Here is a 25,762-nt window from a genome sequence, read left to right on the forward strand (position 1 = left end):
GAATGATGAAGCAGACCGTCCCCTTGGTCACCCTGTCACAGTCCCTGGGAGCTCGAGAGCTGCCCACACTGTCTCGCTGGCTAATGAGGGCGGTCCGTCTTGGTTACTCGATCCAGTTCGCCAGAGACTCACCCAAGTTTCGGAGCATCATCTCTCCCTCTGTCAGAGGCAGGGACGCATCCGTACTTCGGGTAGAGGTCACCACCCTTCTGGCAAAACAGGCATCGAGTTCGTCCCTCAAAACCAAGATGTTCAGTGGGTCACCACCCGCACTTCATCGTTCCCAAGAAAGACGGCGGGTTGCCCCCAAAGGCTGCGTACCCTGAACAGAGCACCTTCACAAGCTGCCATTCAGGGTGCTCACACAGAGGCGCGTCCTGACATCTATGAGGTGTCAGGATTGGTTTGTGGCAATCGACCTGAAGGACGCTTACTTTCATGTCTCGATCCTCCTCGACACCGGCCGTTCCCACGGTTCGCGTGCGAGAGGCGGGCATATCAGTACAGAGTCCTCCCTTTCGGTCTGTCCCTGATCCGCCCTTTCTCCCTGAGAGGAGGAAGGCGAGCGGGTACTAAACTATCTCAGCGACTGGCCTATCTTGGCACACTCGCGAGATCTGTTATGTACACAAAGGGACCTGGTGCTCCGGCACCTAGGTCGATTGGGACTCCAGGTCAACCAAGAGAGGGGCAAGCTCTCCCCAGTGCAGAGCATCCTCTTTCTCGGTATGGAACTCAACTCTGTCACCATGTCGGAACACCTGTCCGCAGTTGTGCCCAACCAGTGTTGAACTGTCTGAAATTAACATTTTAGGCAGACAGCGGTCCCCCTGAAACAATTCAGAGGCTCCTGGGACACATGGCGTCCTCGCGGGTTAATACCCCTCGAGTTGATGCACATGACACCGCTCCAACACTGGTTTCAGAGTCGAGTTCCGAGGAGAGCGTGGCACACCGGCAGCAGGCGCATGGTGATGCCGCCCTGCTGCCGACGCACCATAACCCCTAGTCTTTATGACTTTTTCGACGGACTCAGGTCCCTCTGAGCAGGTTATGAGGCAGGTCGTGGTGACGACTGAAGTCTCCCTGCAGGGGTGCGGTGTAGTGTGCAACGGGCACGCAGGTGGGGTGTTGGACGAACCCCCGCCTGCGCTGGCATATCAATTGCCAAGAGTTGTGGGCTATGCTACTTGCACTGAGCAGGCTACGGCCTCTCGTGCAAGACATGCACGTGCTGTTCCGAGGACAGCACTATAGCTGTAGCGAATACAGATCGTCAGGGTGGCGTTCGCACACAGCAGCTAAACACAACTTGCTCGACGCCTCCTCCGTTGGAGTCAACAGGTGACTCGTTCCCTGCAGGCCACACACCCCGGGCAAACTGAACTAGACAGCCGACGTGCTTTCTCGCCAGTTTATGCCTCGTGGATAGTGGCGACTCCACCCCCGTGCAGTCCAGCTCATTTGGAGGCTGTTCGGGTAGGCCCAGGTAAAACCTGTTCACCTCCCGTAACACCACCATTTGCCCGCTTGATAGTCCCTGCCCTCGGCACGGATATCCTTGCGCACAGCTGGCCGCGGGATGGGCGGAAGCACACCTTCCCCCCCCCAGGAGCCTTCTTGTACAGACTCTGTGCAAGGTCAGGGAGCAGGAGCACCAAGTGTTATTGGTTACACCACACCGGTCTAACCGCACTTGGCCTCATAGCCGATGCTCTGGACAGCGACTCCCCCTGAACCATTCCCCTGACAGAGGACCTGCTCTCTCAGGGGAAGGACACGTTCTGGCATCCCAGATCAGTCCTCTGGAACACCCATGTCTGGTCTCTAGACGGGACGAGAAGATCCTAAGATGGCTACTCCCCCTATACGGCTGAGACCATCACCCAGGCTAGGGCCCCATCTACTAGGCGGTTACACGCCTCTAGACGGTGCCTCTTCTCGTCCTGGTGTCTTTCTCAATGAGAAAGACCCACTGAGGTGCTTGATCAGGATTGTGTTCCCCTTCTCACGAGACTGGAGACTAACATCTCCCTTCCACACTGAAAGTGTATGTACTCGCTATTGCAACTCATCACGACTCAGTCGGTGGAAAGTTTCTAGGGCAACACGACCTGGTCACCAGGTTCCTAAGCAGCGAGAGGCCGGAATCCGCCTCATCTCCGCTCCATACCCTCTTGGGACCCTAAGTGGTCCTGGGGAGCCTCAGGGCCCCCCAAAGAGCCCCTCGGAGGTTCCGATCTTCCTCATAGAGTAAGACGGCCCTCCTGACGGCGCTCACTTCCTTCAAGAGGGTAGGGGACCACCGAGCATCCTCCGTGTCCCTGGATTGCCTTAAACTCGGCCCTGGAAACTCTCACGTTATCTTGAGACCCAGGCCCGGATGCGTGCCCAAGAAGTTCCCACTACTCCCTCCGGGGCCAAGTGGTGAACTTGCAGGCGCTCCCCATAGGGGAGGAAGACCCAACCCGACTAGTGTTGTGTCCAGTACGTACTGGACCGCACGCAGAGCTCTGAAGCTCTGACCAGCTCCGTGTCTGTTGGAGGACAGCAGAAGGGGAAGGCTGTCTCCAAACAGAGGCTGGCGCACTGGGTCGTGGACGCCGTTACGACGGCATTCCGATCTCAGAATCTCCCATGCCCATTGGCAGTGAGGGCTCACTCCACACGGAGTTTAGCCACCTCCTGGACACTGGTAGAAGCGCCTCTCTAGCAGACATCTGTAGAGCTGCGGGTTGGGCTATGCCCAAACACCTTCGCAAGGGTTAACAACCTTCGCGTAAACCCGGTGTCAGCCCACGTCCTGCGTGGCGACATGTAGGACTGGCATCCGGGGGGGGCGTATGCCTGCAAAAGCACCTTTCCACCCTCTAACAGGTTGGGTCAGTGTGCTATTTACCTTTTCTTCTTACCCGAACACATCGCTAAGAAACTGGTACCTCACCAGCCTCCCTTCTTACCCAGACACTGGTTAAGAATAGGCATTCCATCCATCACCAAACAAGCACCCCCTGGGGGCTGGCTGTGCAGAGCAGCCTTCCCCCTTAGGCCGGGATACCATGTGAGCTATCACAGATAGCTCTAACCGGACCTAGTGCTACCGGACGTCTGTAACACCCCCTCCGTGGGCTGTTCCGTCTGATGTATCCTCATGAGAATGGTTCCCACTCCTGGTAACCCATGAGCTTTCCCAGGTGGGCCTCCACCTCGCGGTTAACTACTCAGTCCGCACGTTCCATGCGTTCTCCTCCAAGGACGAGACCATACCTATATCCACCATATTCCTCCCCACGGGTAGGAGGTGGCCTTTGTAGCGCTTCCCTGATTAAGAGTCACGCTTACCTGGTGTAAACTGATCTGGACGGCCTCTCGCCTATAGAGAGCTAAGGCCCCGTCCGTGAAAGTTACCGGTCAGGGCTGTACCCATCTTTCTCCAAGAAAGCTCTGGAACCCCTCGACCACCACACTGGAAGGTTACAGTCTCACGAAAGCTTCGAGATGACACGCCCAGGCTTGTTACCGTCGCTTCGCTAGAGATTGTGACGCGATACAGCGTTGTGGCGTTTTCCATAGGCAACCCCATCTGTCGTTCTCGACACAACGTCGAGAGACCGACAGAAAGGGAACGTCTTGGTTACGTATGTAACCTCAGTTCCCTGATGGAGGGAACGAGACGTTGTGTCCCTTATGCCACGAACACGTATCGTATTCTGCTGCAGTTTGAGAGGTCTCAGGCTCTTCAGAACAAAGGTAAGTGAATGCTGCACGCCGGCCTCCTTTTATACCGGATTTCCGGGGGCGGAGCCCGGCATGCAAATTGCATTCGCCAAATTTCATTGGCCTTTTCTATAGTAGTCAGAGTTGATTGGTTCTCAAGGGCGAACCCCATCTGTCGTTCTCGACACAACGTCTCGTTCCCTCCATCAGGGAACTGAGGTTACATACGTAACCAAGACGTTTTCCCTTATCGTAGTTTAGGGTCCATTTTCCGTCAAAGGCATCATGCGGACACCACAAGGGGTGGTAAAGTACTGCGAAATGTACCATTTTGACGTGAAACGCCTAAACATCCCCCTAACTGCCTAATCTTCATCATTGCCTCCAAAAGGTGCCTTTCGCATCCCCCTAACCACCTAACTCTACCGCAGTCTTCCTCTCGTCCATTGCGCACCTAGAGTTGGTATTTTGACGCCCTTTGCTACCTATTGATGGCGATTGGCCGCAAAATGCCTAAACATCCCCCTAACTGCCTAATCTTCATCACTATGTCCAAAAGGTGCCTTTCGCGTCCCCTAACAGCCTAACTCTACCACAGTCTTCCTCTCGTCGGTTGAGCACCTGGAGTTGGCAGTTTGACGCCCCTTGCTGCCTATTGATGGCGCTACACCGCGAAATTGCCGAAATGCGCCCTGTTGGGGTATCTGACAAAAAGTCGTCGGAAATGCACGCCGACCGCGCCAGGCAGTGCGTGGGCACTCAGAGGTCCAAGCGAGCTATCGTGATGTACGAAAAATAAGAAAAATTTTACTCTGTGTCCCGACCTAGCCCTCTCGGTATGTCGTCGAGGGCCACATGGGTTTCTGGCTCCTGGGGCCTGCACGGGCAGTACGGGAGCCTCTGACTCGCGTTACCTATTCTTGTGTGCTCATATGTGGCTATCGTACGATGACCCCAGAACTGACCCTGGAGGTTCGAATGACCCCAATTCAAATTCTATGTCTAGTCACGGCCCCCTCATTCGTTTCCTAGCGTACCGAGTGCGTACGGCCACGTTATGTGCTATATTGCCCGTTTGGGGGACAATGTGTGACGTTAATTTTTTGGGAATATTTTTTGTGATTTTATTTTGAGCACTTGCCGGATTTCCCGGCCATACCCCTGCAAGGGGTATGGCCTTTGAATATGTGTTGCTTAATGATGTGAAGGACTAGCATTCGAGGCCCCAAAGCATTTGCACAAAAATAAAGCATAAATAGGAATAAAAAGCTGGGCAGAAAAATAATTCTTTCAAAAGTCCACTTGTATGCAAAATAAGCTTTTTAACAGCCTGAGTTGTGTAATATATCTTGATGGGGTGCTTCTAGAATGCATATCTGTGGGTTTGTCGTATGAAATTTGTTAAAAATCTTAAAATAAGCCATTTAAAGTATTGTCCAATGACAGCTTACGAGGCCACTGTCAAATAAGTTATGACTGTCACTTCCGGTGTTTTGATGAGTCACAGGAAGTCCCAGTCGTAACTTATTTGACGATTCCCCCGTAGGTGTCTCATGTAGACACCATTTTTATATTATGAATGTACTGTCATGATTCCACTATCATGTCATGGTTATTCTTGTCTTGCGGTGGAGTCATGGCATAAGTCCTTGGGTTTTGTGTGAGTAGGACATGTCTTTGCTTACATATTGGCTGACATGCGCCTTCTCATGTCTTGTCTGTGTTTTCCCTCCATCTCGTTTCCTTGTTACCTTACCATTAGTGTTTCATTACCCACACCTGTCCCTTGCCAATTATCCTATGTTCGTTTCCCTTTAAAACACCCTCTTGTCTATTGTCTTGTGCTCTTGGATTGTTTGATGTTACGGTACTATACCTCGTTCCCTGTACTCTGTCCTTGTAATCAAACTTCTGCCTTGTTGCTGGAATTCTGTAGTGTGAGTTACCCCCTGTCTTTTGTTCTGTAATATCTATATCCCTTGTTAATATTACCTCGTGTTCTATAAGTTTAGTTTAGTGTCATCCTAAGTGTTTGTAGTCTAGTGAGTCCTTGTCTTTGATTTCTGTTAAAGTTATCCTGTCCTGTTTTCCCCCTCGTGGGTTTTTGTTTTGCCTCTTCAGTCTTGTTTGTATAAATAAAGTCCCTGTTATTCCCCTAACCTCTGAGTCTGCCTGCACTTGGGTTCTACCTTCCCCAATCCCTGACAGAATCCAAGAGCCAAATTATGAACCCAGCAGGCAGCTTCTCAGCCTCTACCCAACGGGAGCTGGCCGATTGGTGGCAGACTACCACTACCAGGATCCAAGGGGGAAATGGCCCATTTCCTCCACAGGGCGATCGGACTGTCGCAGAGTACGCCCAGGCGTCTATAAGAAGGAGGGGTTTTCTTCCAGAGGCCATCATGAACGCCTTCTTTCTAGCGGGTCTGGTCAACCCGCCATCACTGGAGGATCGAGAGAGGATGGTCCGAGGTTCCTTCAAGGAGCTGGTCGTTGACCTCACCTCCAAGCACCTTCCAGACCCGCCAAGCTCCACTTTAATCTCCATCCCAGAGGACCAGACCCTGCAAATAGGGGTCATGGGCCTCTCTCCACTGTCCGCATCCTCTCCACCACCCACTAGTCTCCGTGGACGACGTCAACGAAGGGAGTCGTGGGACTCCCCGTCCGACTCCTCCAGCACGGAGCAAACCATCTCTTCCACCACATCTCAGCCGTCGGCTGCACGTCCTGTGGGCCGCTCAAGGAAGAAGAAGCCGAGGAGGGGAGGGCAGCCGAGTCCGGTGGTCCCGAGTCCGGTGGTCCCGAGTCCGGTGGTCCCGAGTCCGGTGGTCCCGAGTCCGGTGGTCCCGAGTCCGGTGGTCCCGAGTCCGGTGGTCCCGAGTCCGGTGGTCCCGAGTCCGGTGGTCCCGAGTCCTGTGGTGTCAAACCCCAAATATTTTTTGGGGGGGCGCCGTGGGGAGGGGACGGTCCGAGCCTCCAGCCCGGTCGCAGATTCCTCCCAGGAGCCGGAACCAAGCCCGGTCCAGGAGCCGCCGCCGTCAAGTCCGGCTGCCCAGCCGCCGCCGTCAAGTCCGGCTGCCCAGCCGCCGCCGTCAAGTCCGGCTGCCCAGCCGCCGCCGTCAAGTCCGGCTGCCCAGCCGCCGCCGTCAAGTCCGGCTGCCCAGCCGCCGCCGTCAAGTCCGGCTGCCCAGCCATGGTCCAGCCCAGCAGTCCTGCAGGGGACAAGAACAGTTCCCCCCAGGACTACCCCTGTCAAGCCCCCTGGGGCTCCGCGCCCTGGCGCGTCCCCAAGGGCTGGAACTTCCCCACCCAGCCCTCCCCCTTCTGGACTTCCTATGTTATCTTGTTTGCCCCCACCCCCCCTCCCATGTTTGTTATTTTTATTGGCCCACCCCAACCCGTGGGTTATTTTGTCTTGTATGCCTTTGATCTTGTTTACCATGTTTTGTCTGGTCTTGTCTGTATCCCAGTCTGTCTTGTCCTGTTAGTCTGCCCCTTGATGAACACCTGGTGGTGTCCATTTGGGGGGGGGCTTATGTCATGATTCCACTATCATGTCATGGTTATTCTTGTCTTGCGGTGGAGTCATGGCATAAGTCCTTGGGTTTTGTGTGAGTAGGACATGTCTTTGCTTACATATTGGCTGACATGCGCCTTCTCATGTCTTGTCTGTGTTTTCCCTCCATCTCGTTTCCTTGTTACCTTACCATTAGTGTTTCATTACCCACACCTGTCCCTTGCCAATTATCCTATGTTCGTTTCCCTTTAAAACACCCTCTTGTCTATTGTCTTGTGCTCTTGGATTGTTTGATGTTACGGTACTATACCTCGTTCCCTGTACTCTGTCCTTGTAATCAAACTTCTGCCTTGTTGCTGGAATTCTGTAGTGTGAGTTACCCCCTGTCTTTTGTTCTGTAATATCTATATCCCTTGTTAATATTACCTCGTGTTCTATAAGTTTAGTTTAGTGTCATCCTAAGTGTTTGTAGTCTAGTGAGTCCTTGTCTTTGATTTCTGTTAAAGTTATCCTGTCCTGTTTTCCCCCTCGTGGGTTTTTGTTTTGCCTCTTCAGTCTTGTTTGTATAAATAAAGTCCCTGTTATTCCCCTAACCTCTGAGTCTGCCTGCACTTGGGTTCTACCTTCCCCAATCCCTGACATGTACACTTTGTCCATTATTTACCTATTAGGGCCCAATTGGATAAGTTATAATTGGGACTTCCTGTGGTCACAGGAAGTCCCACTCATAACACTTTTGGCATGGCTCCCAAAGGTAAATGATGGACACACTGTTATTAAGCTTAATAAACATGTTATAATGCGGTAATTACCAGGTAATAACACATACGGGCATTGTCCATTATTTACCTATGAGGGCCCCATTAAATAGGTTACAAATGTACATGCTACACATAACTTGTTTGACAGGGCTTCCATAGGTAAACGATGGACAAACCGATATTAAGCTTAATAAACGTCTTATAACACTGTAATTAACAGGTAAAACAGATATAGGCATTGTCCATTATTTACCTACGAGGTCCCCATTAAATAAGTTAGGAATGTACATGCCACACATAACTTATTTGACAGGGTCACCATAGGTAAATTATGGACAAACCGATATTAAGCTTAATAAAGGTGTTATAATGCTGTATTTAACAGGTAATGGCCAAATAAGACAAATGCATCCCACTCATAACACTTTTGACACATTACCCGTAGGTTTCAAATGTACTCAACTTGTTTAGGCTTATGGGGCACAACTGTGAGCTGTAAAGCACATCATCACGAAGCCCAGTGTCTCCTGTGTGCTTTACAGTTGGTGTGAGCTGAATAACTCATTGAATAATAATACATATAGGCATTGTCCATTATTTACCTACGAGGTCCCCATTATAAGTTAGTAATGTACATGCCACACATAACTTATTTGACAGGGTCTCCATAGGTAAATAATGGACACACCGTTTTTATGGCTCTTGGGTGCTTGGGCGTGCGACGCACCGCGGCTCGGGGCCTATCGGCTCGAATATTTCCAGTCCGCACCGATACGGAGCCGATACGGAGCAAGGGGGATGTATAGGCGTTTTGTGGACGGAGGCGTGTCCATTAGGATGCCCCGCCCAAAATAGGTGGCAAGGGGGATGCGTAGGTGATTCGTGTACACCGGGTGCAGAGCCGGGCCCTAGGGTGCAAGGGGACGTTTAAGCTTCATTCTGACTGCCCAATGCAGGAGATCCTGCATTATACCCGGGTCGGCCTTACCCTCATGGAGCTCTCTCCACGCCCTGGCCTGGCGGACTGCAGGATGGCCATGGCGTAGAGAGAGAAGGCAGCCTGGCCCGCGGCAGTGTAAGGCTTCGACACCAGTGATGCCGAAGTCCTACACGCTTTGGACGGAAGGCGTGGTCGATTCCCCCAAGGAGTTAGCCGCAGGTGCACCGCAGGCGCCCGTTCCACCCGGGGGATCTCGACGTAGCCTTTGGCTGCCCCACCAACGAGGCAAGTAAGGGAGCCAGAGCTGGTTTCAATGGAACGGTCCGTGAGTGGAGCGTTCCAAGTTTTACACAGCTCATGCACCTCCGGGAAAAACATGGCACCCGGGGTGGGCGTGGTTTGCACCGCGCTCCGACCTCAGGAACCACGCATCCCCGGGTTAGCATGGATGACATCACTTCTGCTTCCTCCTGAACTCGACCGCTGGGGGTGGAGCTTGGATTCGTCAGAGTCGGATGACGGTCTCCCTCCGATGCTGCGAGCGACATCTCATCCACGTCACACGTCGTTTCCGAGTGTGTGCGTGAGGATCCGGACAGTAGGCCACCACCGGTTGGGGAACATTTAGAAGAGCGAATCAGGGTGCGATCGGCCCGTGAGCACTTGGCTGGTGGGTTTACGTTCGCAGAATTCCCCATATCACTAACGCTGCTACGTGGGTGGTCATCAGGGCCTTAGCCATAGATGTCACAGCCCAGGTAGCAGACGAAATGGGGGCTTGTTCCCGTAGGAGGACAGCCACCCATGACCGCAACTTCTGAATGACAATCTGCCTGCTGCTTCAGCGTGCTGGACGCCCAGACGCCTAACGCAGCGATCGTGTCCATCCACCTCCTCGATGAGGGTGCCGCACCCAAGAGAACAGCGGGACATGCCGCACTGGAGATTGCTCAGTCAGTCCTGAAAATGACTTTTTTGGAAAAATCTCTAACACCTCCGGAACCGGCGAGACGCCCAGGTCGCTGCAGCTAGGGACGATCCGCTGCAACACGTCGTAGATCCGGCAATGTAGAAGAAGAAGAATTCATTGAATTTGTTTTGTTAGTAGTCATGAGCGAAGGCTCTGAAGAACAAAGGGTAAGTGAATGCTGCACGCCGGCTTCTTTTTATACCGGATATCCGGGGGCGGAGCCCGGCATGCAAATTTCATTCGCCAAATTTCATTGGCCTTTTCTATAGTAGTCAGAGTTGATTGGTTCTCAAGGGCGAACCCCATCTGTCGTTCTCGACACAACGTCGAGAGACCGACAGAAAGAGAACGTCCATTATAAACTGCTGTTTTACAGGTTTGTCAACTGAGTTTGTGTGAGTTTATACACATCTGAACTTACAGTGGCCAATATAAACTATTTCCCACAGTAGTTGATTTACTGTATCAGTAAAAATCAATGTTAAGAATGAATTCATGCTTTAAAACACGTTCTTCTGGGGACAAAAAATTTTTACATCTCTTGTAATCTGCTGTAAATCTGATGTTCTCTCTTCTGATACAGTATGAAAACACAGACAGACACTCGTATGATATGAGTTATAAGAACAGATGATGTGAACTGTGTGTGATGTAATGGGTGGAGTGATGACATCACCGCAGTGTTGGTGAAAGTGAAAGTGAGGATCAACGATAGAAGCTGAAGTCTAACTAAAATATCTGCTTTCAATTTCACAACAGAATATTTCTTCAGACATTGTAAGAGTGAACACAGCTGATCTTCACTCACAAGTAAGTGACAGAAATACTGGGTCATTCTATAATTAGGGGTACATTTCAAGTCCATTGGTTGTATTTATGATTTTTACTGAATATTCACTTCAAGCAATGATCACTTTTATATTTGGGAACATTCCTCTTTATTTCATGCATAAAAGTCAACCAGTTCCAAGAGTTAATTAGGAGAAAATGCATTGCTGTACTGGAAATAACAGTTTTTGTGCTGTCCAATTTGCTAAAAGTCAAGTTTTGCCTTTCAAATTGACACTACAATACATGTTTTTGAATATTATTTTCATCATTATTTGTTAAAAATAATCATTAAAACAAGGCAAATGTATTTTAAAAACTAATTCACTTGTTTATATCTATTAAATTATCAACTTTGTGTGTGTCCGAGAAATCTTTGTCAACTGTGTTACCCATTGACAAAACCCCTATAAATCAGCAATGGTTTGTTCCATAGTCACACGTCCAACATCATGTGATGTCACGACCTTCAGTGGCAGGAATTTTAAATACAGTGTGGTAAATTTCTACTCCTCCTCTTCAATTTTTAATCATTATTATTGTCTACACATAGAGTAGATGAATTGCTCGTCAACTGTGTTATCAACATGGTCTTGTGTACTTACTTTAGATATTATATTTACAAAAATGTAGATCAAATGTATAAAAACACTAGTTGATTAAGATAATGTGGGGACATGTTCAAGGTCTGCAGTTAGCACAAGGCCCTAAAATGGAAGAAATGTCAACTGTGTTACTTGTCAACTGTGTTACCCATCAAGTGTAACACAGTTGACAGGGATTAACACGGTTGACAATGTTGGCTGGGTTTCTTGTCATAGTTTATGCCTATATTGAGTATTGTTGATAAAAACATACATTAACTATTGTTATAACACAGGAATGACATGGTAAAATATGAAAAAGGTTTTATTTTAAAGAGTTTTAAAGGTTTCTCTTTTTCTCCTAATGCATCCTGTCAACCGTGTTACTTCTGTCAACTGTGTTACTTTATCTGTCAATTGTGTTACGTGTGATTTTTGTGTCATAAATCTTTAATTGAAGGCTAAAATTTTATAAAAAGGATAAAAAGGACATCTCTAGAGTGAACAGTATTACATAAAGACGTTGAATAACTCTAAATTCAGTGTAATGGAGAATTATGTTGAAAAAACATCCATTGATGATAGTATACCAAAGAATATTCGTTATTCAGTTTAAAATTCATATTTTTTAAATCAGTTAGACATACAACCTCAACCCCCCTGGTGAATAGACTCAATAACTTTCAAACAAATGTTTTATCATATGTGTAGTACATTTATTTCTTCTATGACACCACTTTTGTCTAACAATTAATCAAATATTTATTTTCATTTAAATATTTAAAAAGTAAAACTGCAAAAAATGACTTTTTTGCTTAGACTTTTTGTCTTGTTTTCAAGTAAAAATGTCTAAAAATTCTTGAATCAAGAAGCATTTTCTTGATGAGCATACGGAACTAAGAAAATAAATCTTGTTTTTAGTAAAAATATATGAAATTTCATAGAATTTTTCTACAAAATAATCTATTTGTTTCCATAATATACCCCCATATTGTTCTAAATTCATTAGTTGCCAAGCTTAAACTCAAATTACACTGCAAAAAATGACTTTCTAATTTAGTCTTTTTTTCTTTTTTTCCAGTTAAAATGTCTACAAATTCTTAAATCAAGATACATTTTCTCGATGAGTAAAATGGCCTAAGAAAATAAGTCTTGTTTTTGGGGAAAAATATGAAATTTCAGTGAATTAGTGCTTTAAACAAGCAAATTCTGCCAATGGGGTAAGAAAAATAACCTTGAATTGAGCGACTAAGAAAAGGTTAACCTTAATTCAAGATTATTTTTCTTACCCCATTGGCAGATTTTTTTGCTTGTTTAAAGCACTATTTCACTGAAATTTCATATTTTTCCCCAAAAACAAGACTTATTTTCTTAGGCCATTTTACTCATCGAGAAAATGTATCTTGATTTAAGAATTTGTAGACATTTTAACTGGAAAACAAGAAAAAAAAACTAAATTAGAAAGTCATTTTTTGCAGTGTAATTTGAGTTTAAGCTTGGCAACTAATGAATTTAGAACAATATGGGGGTATATTATGGAAACAAATAGATTATTTTGTAGAAAAGCACACTGATTTCTTCACTTTTTTGTTGACCTGAAATGTACCCCTAATTATAGAATGACCCATATGCACGCAAAAAAAGGCGTATTTATGCACGCAAAATCACAATTTGGCGTCCGTATTATACGATTATGCACAGCGCGTGTTATTTATATGCAATTGGTGCGAATGAAATGTTGTTGAAATTGAATTCAAAGTTAATTGGTTGTAAAGTCATTTGGTTGTTTTTTAACACAACTTGACTAAAGAAACAGGAAGTGAATGAAAGACTGAAGAAGGATTCGGCAGGTGTAAAACACATTTACAGAAAACAAGCTAAATTATCTGTTAAATTAAAAAATGAAGTGAATAATATTTTGTGTTAATATGGGACCTATAGTATTGAGTGTTTCTCAAAGGACATCTTACCTTCAGAATATATTTCCAGACTCAATGGTCTTTTTCATAAGTACCAATTTAATGGAAAAGACAAAAACATATGTAACAGAGTCCAGCCAGTGAAGTGCTGAGCAAGTATGTAAACCTCACTCCTCTGCCTCAAGGACTCTCTATCGACAGACGCTAGAGACTGCGGTCTTTAGCCTCCTCGCTAGAGCGCCCGACTCCCGTGCAGAACCCACCCTGCCTGGAGCAGGTGTGGTTCGAGGTTCGTTCCGTCACACATACATAGAGCAACATATGCTGACCATATGCTGTATGAAATGTTGGCCATTGATGATTAATCTTGTGCATGCATATTACTAACAGACATACAAAACATGGGTGTAGGCAAAAACATGCATTCAGAGTACTTGTATATGACAGACAGGTGTGTAAAGATCAGCATCCAGGTTGTTTACAACTGTGCACTCTATCCGCTCTAAGCATTGTTGCACTCAACGACATACGAGAAAACCACTAACATTACGACACAACACCTGTATGATGTAAAGTCTCAGGATTAGACGCAAACATGTAAACAACAGCTGCTAACATGCTTAACACAATATTTAACCTGATCCAAAACGATGGGTAATACTTACTTCTTCTGGAGATGAAGCTTGAGCAAACAGCTGGTACTGATCCCCTCTTAAGAATCTTTTTTTTGGCGAAACCCATGCTATACTGACCCGGGTTGACTTGCCCCGACTCCAGGAGCGGGAGATACATTCGGCTACTGGCCGGAGCCTAGTCTTCCGGGCGCTGGGCCACAAGGTACCTGAGATAAACTTTTTAAACCTTTCCGGCTACCGGGAGCTCTAGCTCCAGACTTCAACTCGACTTCCGGAGATACGAACCGGTGAATGTTAGATTGTCGACCTGAAAAAACTGCTTCTTCTCCGGATGCAGAGTTCTGGGCGTCCCGCCTGGGGACGTCCCTCCGGCCTATGGTGGAACTCGGTGCACATTTTGTGGAGTCTGTGAGCGGTAAACAATGTGACATCAGATTGTTAGGGAATCCCCAAAAGCCTGTTTTGTGTCACTGTTGTTGTTTATAGGAGATTACAAAAATAAGAATCGATGGATTTGTATAATTACAGTGTAATTCTGCACACACGCTGTCGGCTCAATTTCTGGTAGATAAACATTTAAAAGTGCATTTTCTTGGATCGCGGCCCTTTAATATGTCATGTTTTGATTTGATTTCTAAATAATTTTAACAAATTGAATTGTGTGAACATGAAACTGATATTTGTTGTTTTGTTTTTTGTTAAATGTTTTTTGCTGAGTTGATGTTGTTTGATGTGGTTGACCAGATTAACACAGAGAAAGATAAAGCAGCCAGTGTGGTGGTCTTTAGTGATCTCATGCGCTCCATTGAGAGATGTCAGTCTGAACTGCTGGAGATGATGGAGGAGAAGCAGAAAGCAGCAGAGAAACATGATGAAGATGTCATTAAAGATCTGGAGCAGGAGATCACTGAACTGAAGAAGAGAAACATTGAGCTGGAGCAGATCTCACACACTGAACATCATCTACAACTCATACAGGTCACTACATCTCTCTTTCTTTCTTTCTTTCTTTCTTTCTTTCTTTCTCTCTGATTAATCATGGTGTATTTCATCACTCCATAACAAATCAGAGAAATAAATGAATGTAAATAATATTTAAAATACAGAACTTGAAATCCACCCAAACATAAATCAACTTAAGATGACAGTGTTCAGGCCTGGTCCTCTCTCATCGTAACCTCCGGTCACTCATCCTTTTATGCTTATCTTCCCCTTGAGAGATGCGAGACCGGTGGAACGTGCAGCTGACACTCATTATCTCTCGCCAGAATTGTAAAAAGTACTCACAACTGTTACTCAAGTGAAAGAACATGTAACTGGCCAGAAACATACTCGAGAAAAGTAAAAAAACATCATCTTTTACAATATGAAGTGAATGAACAACTGCTTTATCCTGCTTTAGAATTGGTTGTATTTAATTGTATTTAACTCTTGCAGTTGTATCAAAACACAAGACATGGCTATTCTAATGTGCAACATGCTACTCAAGGTTGTAAAACCTCTGGTTTAACTTCAACAGAAGCTGATTTCAAGATAGGCAGATATTTCCTTGGTGAGTAGGAGACAAAGAACACACTTCATCTTATATGAATCCTTATTCATTTACATTTACATTTATTCATTTGGCAGACCCTTTTATCCAAAGCGACTTACAAGTAGGGTGCAGTGTGCAGCTACCACTGCAGAGCAAACAGGGGTAGGTTCCTTGCTCAAGGGCACTCCGTCATTTCCTGGTGGCACTGAGAATTGGAGCAGCGACCTTCTGGCAATGAGTCGAACTCTCTAACCACTAGACCACAACTGACCCCCTACAATTCCACTACAAGAAGGTCACGTGTGCTCTTGATCCTATGGCAGATTTTGAACTGTATTAGCAGCTGAATCGTGTTCCACCATTTTCTTCCACTGATCATTTCTCTCAGGCACAGGTCAAGCAAGGAACTGTGCATTAGTCATTGATGTGACATGACCTCACTTCAAAAGGACCAATGAACATGTCTGGCCAATTTCATTGAATGTTTAACGAATCTCATTGGCTGAATAAATAACATTTAAATTAAACTGGTTATCAGCACAATTCAGTTGGTTCATTAGTAAGGGAAGATAGAGGAAAGCGAGCCTCCAAAAATGAGTACATTTTGAGTATAAATAAAATTGTAAGGAGTAAAAAGTACTTTTTTCCCTTTAAAATGTAATTAAATAAAGGTACAAGTATTCATTTTGAATTGTACTCAATTAAAGTACAAATCCCCCTTAATAATAATCAAGTAGAGTAATCAAGTAAAATTACTCAAGTACTTTACACCTCTGTCACTGGCGTCACGGTCACACATCATTCCCTCGCAGCTCCCGTCCTGCCTTGCTCGTAACGGAGTCATCTTGGGGAAATTTCATAAGAAATGTTTCTTCTGAGGAGAACGTAAATCTTGTGAGACTCTGGAATAGACAAGTGGGATTACAGCATCTCTTTTAACTTTTGTGACATTTGAGATATTGAAGGATCTCATGAGCTGTTTCTATCCATGCTGATGTTCTTCTCTCTTCTGTTGTAGATTGTGTCATCCATGTTCAGCCCTTTAAACACTAAGAACTGGTCTGAGATCAATATGAGCAGTTATAATGTGAGTGTGGAGAAAGTGAGGAGATCTCTGACTCAACTGCAGGAGAATCTACAGGAGAAACTCAGTGAAGCCGGTAGGTGAGCATCAAACAAACTGAACAGAGATTGTTTACTGACACATGTCGTAAAACACCACAATCTTTGATAAAATCAGTTCATTTATGTGCAGAAATACCTGCATGTAAAGTTTCTAGTTTAACCAAAGTAATAGAGCTCCTGCAGACTTGATACTGGATCCTCTTATTATCGTATCATATATTCATAATTTCTATAAATTCATGTGAAAGATGTGCTGATGTTGTATTGTCATGTGTTGAAGTGGATGCAGCAGTATGCAGGTACAGTGTGTCATCTGCTCTCTTCACTCATATACTACAATACTTTACATTTATATACTGACACATTATTCATTAAATATCACTGTGGCAAGGGGGACGTGGTTTAACGCAGTCTGCGCGGAGAGGGCGTGTCGGGAGAATGACGGTGAGTAAGCAGATCAATGGTTTAGTGAAAACACCTGCTTCTCATTCTAGTAATTGGCGAGGAGACGCATTTAAGGCGAGACGGAGGAAACAAACGAAGAGAGAGAAACTGGCTGGGAAAAGACGGTGCACGGGAGCCACAGAGATGGTGCATCCAGGAATTCCCAGAGAAGAAAGATTCGTCAACCAGAGAGTTGTAAAAAGGACTGAGTGATCGGGTATTTGAAACCCGGAAGTATTATTAATAAAGTCTTACGTTTTCCAAGCCACGCCGACCCCGCCTCCTTTCTTCCTTACGATTGAACTTGTTATAATCACAAACATCAACATCATCACTTGTGATTGATATTCTCTGATCTCTCTCAGTGGATGTGACTCTGGATCCTGATACAGCTCATCCTCAACTCATTCTGTCTGATGATGAGAAACAAGTGAGAGATGGAGGCATCATCCATGATCTACCAGACAACTCGAAGAGGTTTAACTGCCACATAAATGTCCTAGGAAACGAGGGATTCTCTTAAGGAAGATTTATGAGGTTCAGGTGAAGGGAAAGACTGACTGGATTTTAGGAGTGGTCAGAGAATCTATTAACAGAAAGGGAGTCATCACACGGACACCAGATGATGGATTCTGGACTGTGGTGTTAAGGAATGAGAATGAATATAAAGCTCTTGCTGATCCCTCTGTGTCTCTGTCTCTGAGTGTAAAGCCACAGAAGGTGGGTGTGTTTGTGGATTATGAGGAGGGTTTGGTCTCCTTTTATGATGTGGAGAACAGATCTCATATCTACTCTTATACTGATCAATCCTTCACTGAGAAACTCTATCCATATTTTAGCCCAGAACCTAACAATAAAGGTAAAAACTCAGAGCCGTTGATCATCACACCTGTCAATTAAACTTGATTTTTTATTTCTAAAATACTAAACAAAAGAACACTTTCTATGATTAAATAAAAAGGATTAAGTAGAATTAGATACAATAACCATTTTTCTTTTTTGTTTTCCATTTTAAAACATACAATACTACTGTATATGCAGATTATGTTCAAAGTATTATGTTATTATTTCTAAATTGCTTCAGAATGGTGTATAAATGACATTTCTGCTGGTTTTCTGATATGAAATAAATATGTATGTAAATTTTGATTTTCATTTAAATTAGCCAAGTTAATGACAATGATATTTTTTTTTTATTAAAACTATTTCTACACTATACACTAGAAATAGTCATACACACTGTACACTAAAGACTAAATGTGTGTTATGTGTCAATGGTACAGCACAGTGATGAAATCAGATGGTTATACCTCACAGGGGCGGCTGGACCATTAGTGCGACACACAAGTGAGAAAACAAGAGATGTTTTTCTGTCACATTCAAACTCAGTGTTATGCTTGCTGTCAATAAACAATAGTCTTGTTCCAGTTGACCTATTCTAGCCTGACACAGACTGATGACATTCGCCGGTTGCAGATGGAATAAAGAATAAAAACAGACCATCAGGTTTGACACTTCATGCTGAACCTGCGACAGAACACATGATTTTGCTGTCTTTTTTACTGAAAAGTGGATATGATAGAAATTTTGAATTACACAGTGATTCTGAAACTGGAGACCGCAAGATGAATTCAGAGCGGCTACTAAATTTGAGGCATTTTATGAAATATAGAAATTTATTATAGATTTTACGCAATCAAATATCAGAAAAACAAGATGACCAGCGAAAAGAACTTATGTTCCAGCATTTTATATGTTTTTGGTTTAATTAAAATTATAAGTTTAAGATTATAAATCTTTACTTGAGAAGACGCAAAGTGATGCACTCCACATAAAGGGGGTCTTACAACGAAAAGTTTGAGAATCACTGCTATAATGGATTCTATTGTGTTTTGTCGCAGCGTGCCGTATATTCGACATGATGCGACAATAGATGAAAACCATTATAATCATGATGATGATGATGATAATATCCCCATGTATGCTCTATGTTGTGTAAGTTATATGTTTTCCCTGTTTACTATATGTCAGTGTTCACCCTCATGAAGAATTATGTAGCACAGTGTTTACTAAAGTAAACTGTATTATACTTTAGTTTAGTGTATTATAATATGCAAATATTAACTATATGGTTAAAAAACACAGACACAAAGATCTGCCAGAAGAGCAGAAGAACTATCATGCTCTTTAATACACGTTTGCAGTTCAGGACACAATATTCTCAATAACTGTTCCATAATAATGTCTCTGCAACCTGTTGTACTGTCTTATGGCCAGCTTCCACCCATTTGTAAGATAAATCTTTTAAGCGTAAATACAGTTCCTTGGAAGGTCCTTCTTCAACTAGCACATCTAGGGAGAAGAACCTTTGTCGATAAGTCTCAAATATTTCCTCATTATAGCATCTTTCACCTGCTTGTAGTCATTCACTTGTGCTATAGTCAGATTGGCCACACAGGCTTTGCCAGAGGGAAGCAGGACCAGGTGTATATCTCAGCCTCCTTTAGTCCATCTGTAAACTACAGCAATTTGTTCGAAGGTAGTCAAATAATGCTCAACGCCATCTGTCTCACAAGCTTCTTCAATGAACCAGCTGCTCTTGTAAACAGGACCACATCAGAGGCCTCACTAGATACATCCAGAGCTCCTCCATCTGAGACTCCAGAAGTTCTTTAAGAACTTTGATTATTTGCAGAAAACGTTCAATATAGACACTAGCTGACCCTCCTCTCTGAGGTCCATCAGCAGAACTGACTCAAACATCAAGACCAAACCTTTTCTATACCCAACTGGACAAACCAATTCAAGTACATATGATAAAATAGAAATCCTATACAAAAGCACATAAATCAACATAATTAACTTTAAATTCCAAACTATATTTTGAACATCAAAAAGATAATAACCAGAAAACAAAAAACGAAACAGTCACAAGAATTATCATTAACAAACATAAACTATAACCCCACCACTGAACCATGCTGCAGCCATGAGCTCATAGGTGAGAACGACTGGAGTCTTAACAAACTAAATGTCACAGTCACCAGCTGCACTCCCCTCATCACCCGGTCTGCCAACACACACTACATTTCCCATAATCTTTTGCTAACACAACTTTTGCAGCCAATACATGTATGAAGAGAGAGAGAGAGAGAGAGTCAGAATGCAGATGGCACTCACTCACACACCTCTCGCAGCCAGTCCAACTATCAGCCACTCCATCCGTCAGCCACTCCATCCATGCGCAAAGTGAGAGAGAGACATTAAAATCCATAATTAAGAGTCAAAAAATATAATACAGATTGTCCTGAATGTTTTATGCTGTTATGTTTTGGTTATGTTAGTAATAAATCAATTAACAGCAAAGCGAGAGATCGCACTTAAACCAGTAAATGGATTCATATGATATGGAGTCCAGATCTCATATCTACTCTTTCACTAAACAATATTTCACTGAGAAACTCTGTCCATATTTTAGCCCATCCCCAAAATATATGTGTAAAAACTAGCTGTTAGGCTTAAACATCACACCTGTCAATTACAGTTAAAAAATATATACTTCTATTTTGATCCTGTTTTTGTGTTTAAATAAACCATTGTTAATAATCTTAATTATTTCTGTGGCTTTATATAACATGTTACCTGTTTGAACTGATAGTTTGATTTTGAATACTTTGAACATTCACATTTGAGAATGTAAACGACTATTTGCAGAATAAATGGAGGTAAATTTCTGCAGAAAACCACAGTCCAGTGTTTTGTGGCTCAAGACTTTGACTTTATCTTAACGCTCATCTGGATCTAAAATAAAAAGTAGGTACACAACAAATGTGAGGCTAAACTCAAAAGGAACACATTTTGTCTATAATTAATTGAACAAAAAATCTTTCCTCATTTAGTCATTTCAAACCGGTTTGACTTCTACAGAACACAAAAGAAGATATTTTGAATAAAGTTGTTAATGAAACAACATTGACCCATTCACAGTCTGGCGATAGAACGATCTGACTATAGAGAATATAGTCTAACAACACTATAATCAGACATGTTGGTGTTGTATTTTCATAATTTCTCTTTGCAGTGATGTCATCCTCCAGTGATCCAATGAGTGAGAGAATTCTGTGTTCAATCTGTTTGGATGTGTTCAGTGATCCAGTCAGCACTCCATGTGGACACAACTTCTGTAAGATCTGTCTGAATAAATACTGGAACAACAGTCAAGACTACAGATGTCCAAACTGTGAAGAAACATTCAACCAGAGACCTGATCTCAAGATTAATACAACACTCAGAGAATTTGTGGATGAACATAAAAAGAATGTGATGTGTGAGTTACATTTTGAAATAGTAATACTTTGATGTTAAGTTGCGTCGTTTTGAACAGGTGATTTTTGTTAAATGAACAAATGATCTTAGTTTACATTTACATTGACATTCACGCATTTGGCAGACGCAAAGCGACTTTAATACATTAATAAAAAATATATTAAATAAAAATAAAATAATATTGCTTTAATCCTATACATTTTACATAGGTATTTGCAATCCCCTGGGATTGAACCCATAACCTTGCGTTGTTAACGCAATGCTCTTACCACTGAGCTATAGGAAAGCTAAAATAGTTTCATGTGTATTGTATCCAAGCAATTGAAAAAGTGTGAAGAGTTTTGAAAAATCAACATTTTGATCATTGGTTGTGAGTTTTGTGTCTAGAGATTTGAAAAATAGCGTCAAGGTTATGATATTAGTCCAAAGCAGGGCAGTGGCTTCCTCACCGGGAGACTGCATTCATTCATTTATTTATTAATTAGATATTATTTATTAGAATGATCTTGCTTGTTCTATAAACACCATGAACTGTGCTGTGTTTTACCTTTTCTGTTTTCATGTTTGCCCTTGTAAAGCTGTTTTGGAACAATGCACATTGTGAAAAGTGCTATATAAATAAACTTGAATTGAATTTGTTTTGAATAAAGCAGTTAAGGATATAATTAAATTTCCTCTGGGTACCTGCACATGTGGGTGTGGATGGAAATGAAGAAGTAGACTTGCTAGCAAAGAAAGCATTAAATCATCCACAAGTAGAAATTAAGTAATTAAAGATGAATTCAAGAGAGTGATATCATCTGTAAGAAATGGGAAACGTTATGGATAGTGGCTTCAAAGGAAGACATCTTTTCCAGATTCAGGAGTATGTTGGAAATGAGAGAAAAAGATATGGAAATAGGAAGAAGGATGTCATTAATTCAAGACTAAGAATTGGACATACAGCATTAAACTATACTCTTTTTAAAATAGGTAAGCATGAATCGGGAAAGTGTGAAGAATCTGGAGAATTAGAAACAGTGAGGCATATCCTTAATGAGAGTTCTGAAAGGGACACATATGAAAGGGAGAGATTCTAATTAAAACAAGGATGGTTTGGAGTGGATTATATCTCTTTTAAAGTATTGTTAGGAATAGCAATCAAAAGTACATGAAATATTATTTAAATACCTAAAAAACACAGGAACAATAGACAGAATATAGGAATTAATTTTTTCTTCCAAACCGAAGTACTCTCCGCACTCCAGATCAGTAGGTGGCGGTAATCCACCTTTTCGTGGGTTTTCCAAACAGCCATAAAAAAAACACTAGAAGAATTATGCCTTGTGTCTCGTTATTGTAACTGGTTTCACCGTTGTCTTGTTTTTTGTTTGTTACTTATATTAATCTCTAACAAAAAAATAAAAATTCTCTTTCAGGTCCAATGTTGCACATGCACGGTAAACACAAAATGATCGAATGAATCATTCTCTGAGACAACTCGTGTGACTCCCGAGTCATGTTAAAGATTTGTTCAGAGAGAACGAAACATTCATGAACGACACATAACTAGTCTCTAGCGTTAATGAATGTGAAAGTGGATCACGATTACGAGGCTTTAACGAAAGTAACTGCTTTTAATCTTACAACAGAATATTCTTGACCTTTTGAGTGAAGATCAGATGTGTTGAACACATCTGATCTTCACTCACAACGTCAGTGACAGAAATATAACTCAGATATATAATATATATAATATAATATAATCATTTGGTGACTTTATAAGGAAGTTAATGACAGACTGATGAGGACACGATACAGCGAAGCTCAAAATCACATTTACAGAAAACAAGATGAAAACATTCTTATCGTTTTTTTAATATGTTGAAATAAAACATTTGCTGAATAATCTTTGTGGTTATATGGCATGTATTAACTGTGTTTCTCAAAGAATATTTTACCTCCAAAATACACTAAATTATCTCAAGACTTAATCGTCTTTCAAATTTCTGTATTAAACTTTTTTATACGTTTATGTTTGTGGAATTAAATGGGAAATTATGCAAAATTTGATTGCAAACATTCAAGTGTCATTTAGTGTTGTATGTTTTCAAATGACCTCAACAGGAAAATATCAATGATGGAATCTCTATCAACAAGAAGAGAAACTGGAAATCGTAGTATAGAAGAACCCCCAAGTGAGTCAGTGATACCGAAAAAAACAAATTACTACTCTCATATTGTTATGTTCCTGATATATTTTCATAATTTCTCTTTGCAGTGATGTCATGCTCCAGTGATCCAATGACTGAGAGATTTCTGTGTTCAATCTGTCTGGATGTGTTCAGTGATCCAGTCAGCACTCCATGTGGACACAACTTCTGTAAGATCTGTTTGAATACATATTGGAAAAACAGTCAAGACTGCAGATGTCCAAACTGTGAAGAAATATTCAACCAGAAACCAGATCTTGAGATTAATACAACACTCAGAGATGTTGTGGATGAACATAAGAAGAAATCTCATGAAACACAACCTGAAGCAGAAGTTGTGTGTGACATTTGTACTGAAGGAAAGCTGAAGGCTGTGAAGTCGTGTCTGGTGTGTCAGAGCTCTTACTGTGAAACTCACCTGGAGTCTCATTTGAGAGTGTCAGGATTACAGAAACACAAACTGATTGATCCTGTGAAGAATCTGCAGGATTATATATGTCAGAAACATGACAGACCTCTGGAGCTCTTCTGTAGAGATGATCAGACATGTGTATGTCTGTCATGCATTGAAGGAGATCACAAAAACCACAACACTGTTCCTATAAGAGAGGTATACTGTATATTGTGAAGTGCTAAAATGTTTTTTTATGAAACATTTATAAACTCATTTTATATAACTCATCTAAAAAGAATATTAACTACCCCCCATGTATATTATATCATGTTTAAATTTGCTTTGTAATGTCAGTCTGAATTTCAGGAGATGATCGAGAACCAAAGAGCAGCGCAGAAACACAATGAAGATGTCATTAAAGATCTGAAGAAGGAAATCTCTGAGCAGGAGTTGATGACAGAGAAGCAAAAAGCAGCAGAAAAACAGGATGAAGATGTCATTAAACATCTGAAGGAGGAGATCCCTGAGCTGAAGAAGAGAAACACTGAGCTTGAGATGGTGAAACAGAAGCAGATAACTGCAGAGAGACGGAATGATGTCATTAAAGATCAAGATAAGGAGATCACTGAACTGAAGAAGAGAAACACTGAGCTGGAGATGGTGAAACAGAAGCAGATAACTGCAGAGAGACGGAATGATGTCATTAAAGATCGAGATAAGGAGATCCCTGAGCTGAAGAAGAGAAACACTGAGTTGGAGATGGTGAAACAGAAGCAGATAACAGTTGAGAGACAGAATGAAGATGTAATTAAAGTTCGAGATAAGGAGATCCCTGAGCTGAAGAAGAGAAACACTGAGCTTGAGATGGTGAAACAGAAGCAGATAACTGCAGAGAGACGGAATGATGTCATTAAAGATCAAGATAAGGAGATCACTGAACTGAAGAAGAGAAACACTGAGCTGGAGATGGTGAAACAGAAGCAGATAACTGCAGAGAGACGGAATGATGTCATTAAAGATCGAGATAAGGAGATCCCTGAGCTGAAGAAGAGAAACACTGAGCTGGAGATGGTGAAACAGAAGCAGATAACTGCAGAGAGACGGAATGATGTCATTAAAGATCGAGATAAGGAGATCACTGAACTGAAGAAGAGAAACACTGAGCTGGAGATGGTGAAACAGAAGCAGATAACAGCTGAGAGACAGAAAGAAGATGTTATTAAAGATCGAGATAAGGAGATCCCTGAGCTGAAGAAGAGAAACACTGAGCTGGAGATGGTGAAACAGAAGCAGATAACTGCAGAGAGACGGAATGATGTCATTAAAGATCGAGATAAGGAGATCACTGAACTGAAGAAGAGAACCACTGAGCTGGAGATGGTGAAACAGAAGCAGATAACTGCAGAGAGACGGAATGATGTCATTAAAGATCGAGATAAGGAGATCCCTGAGCTGAAGAAGAGAAACACTGAGCTTGAGATGGTGAAACAGAAGCAGATAACTGCAGAGAGACGGAATGATGTCATTAAAGATCGAGATCAGGAGATCCCTGAGCTGAAGAAGAGAAACACTGAGCTGGAGATGGTGAAACAGAAGCAGATAACTGCAGAGAGACGGAATGATGTCATTAAAGATCGAGATAAGGAGATCCCTGAGCTGAAGAAGAGAAACACTGAGCTTGAGATGGTGAAACAGAAGCAGATAACTGCAGAGAGACGGAATGATGTCATTAAAGATCGAGATCAGGAGATCACTGAACTAAAGAAGAGAAACACTGAGCTGGAGATGGTGAAACAGAAGCAGATAACAGCTGAGAGACAGAATGAAGATGTTATTAAAGTTCGAGATAAGGAGATCACTGAACTGAAGAAGA

The 25,762-nt window shown here is 42.9% G+C and overlaps 1 pseudogene; it reads left to right on the top strand.

The window, feature by feature from the left end:
• Positions 1–17,877, top strand: part of LOC130415422 (E3 ubiquitin-protein ligase TRIM39-like) — a 55,009-nt pseudogene extending 37,132 nt beyond the window's left edge.
• The last annotated feature ends 7,885 nt before the right edge of the window (positions 17,878–25,762 follow it).

The sequence above is a fragment of the Triplophysa dalaica genome, chromosome 25, assembly GCF_015846415.1.
Source record: "Triplophysa dalaica isolate WHDGS20190420 chromosome 25, ASM1584641v1, whole genome shotgun sequence".
NCBI classification, from domain to species: domain Eukaryota; kingdom Metazoa; phylum Chordata; class Actinopteri; order Cypriniformes; family Nemacheilidae; genus Triplophysa; species Triplophysa dalaica.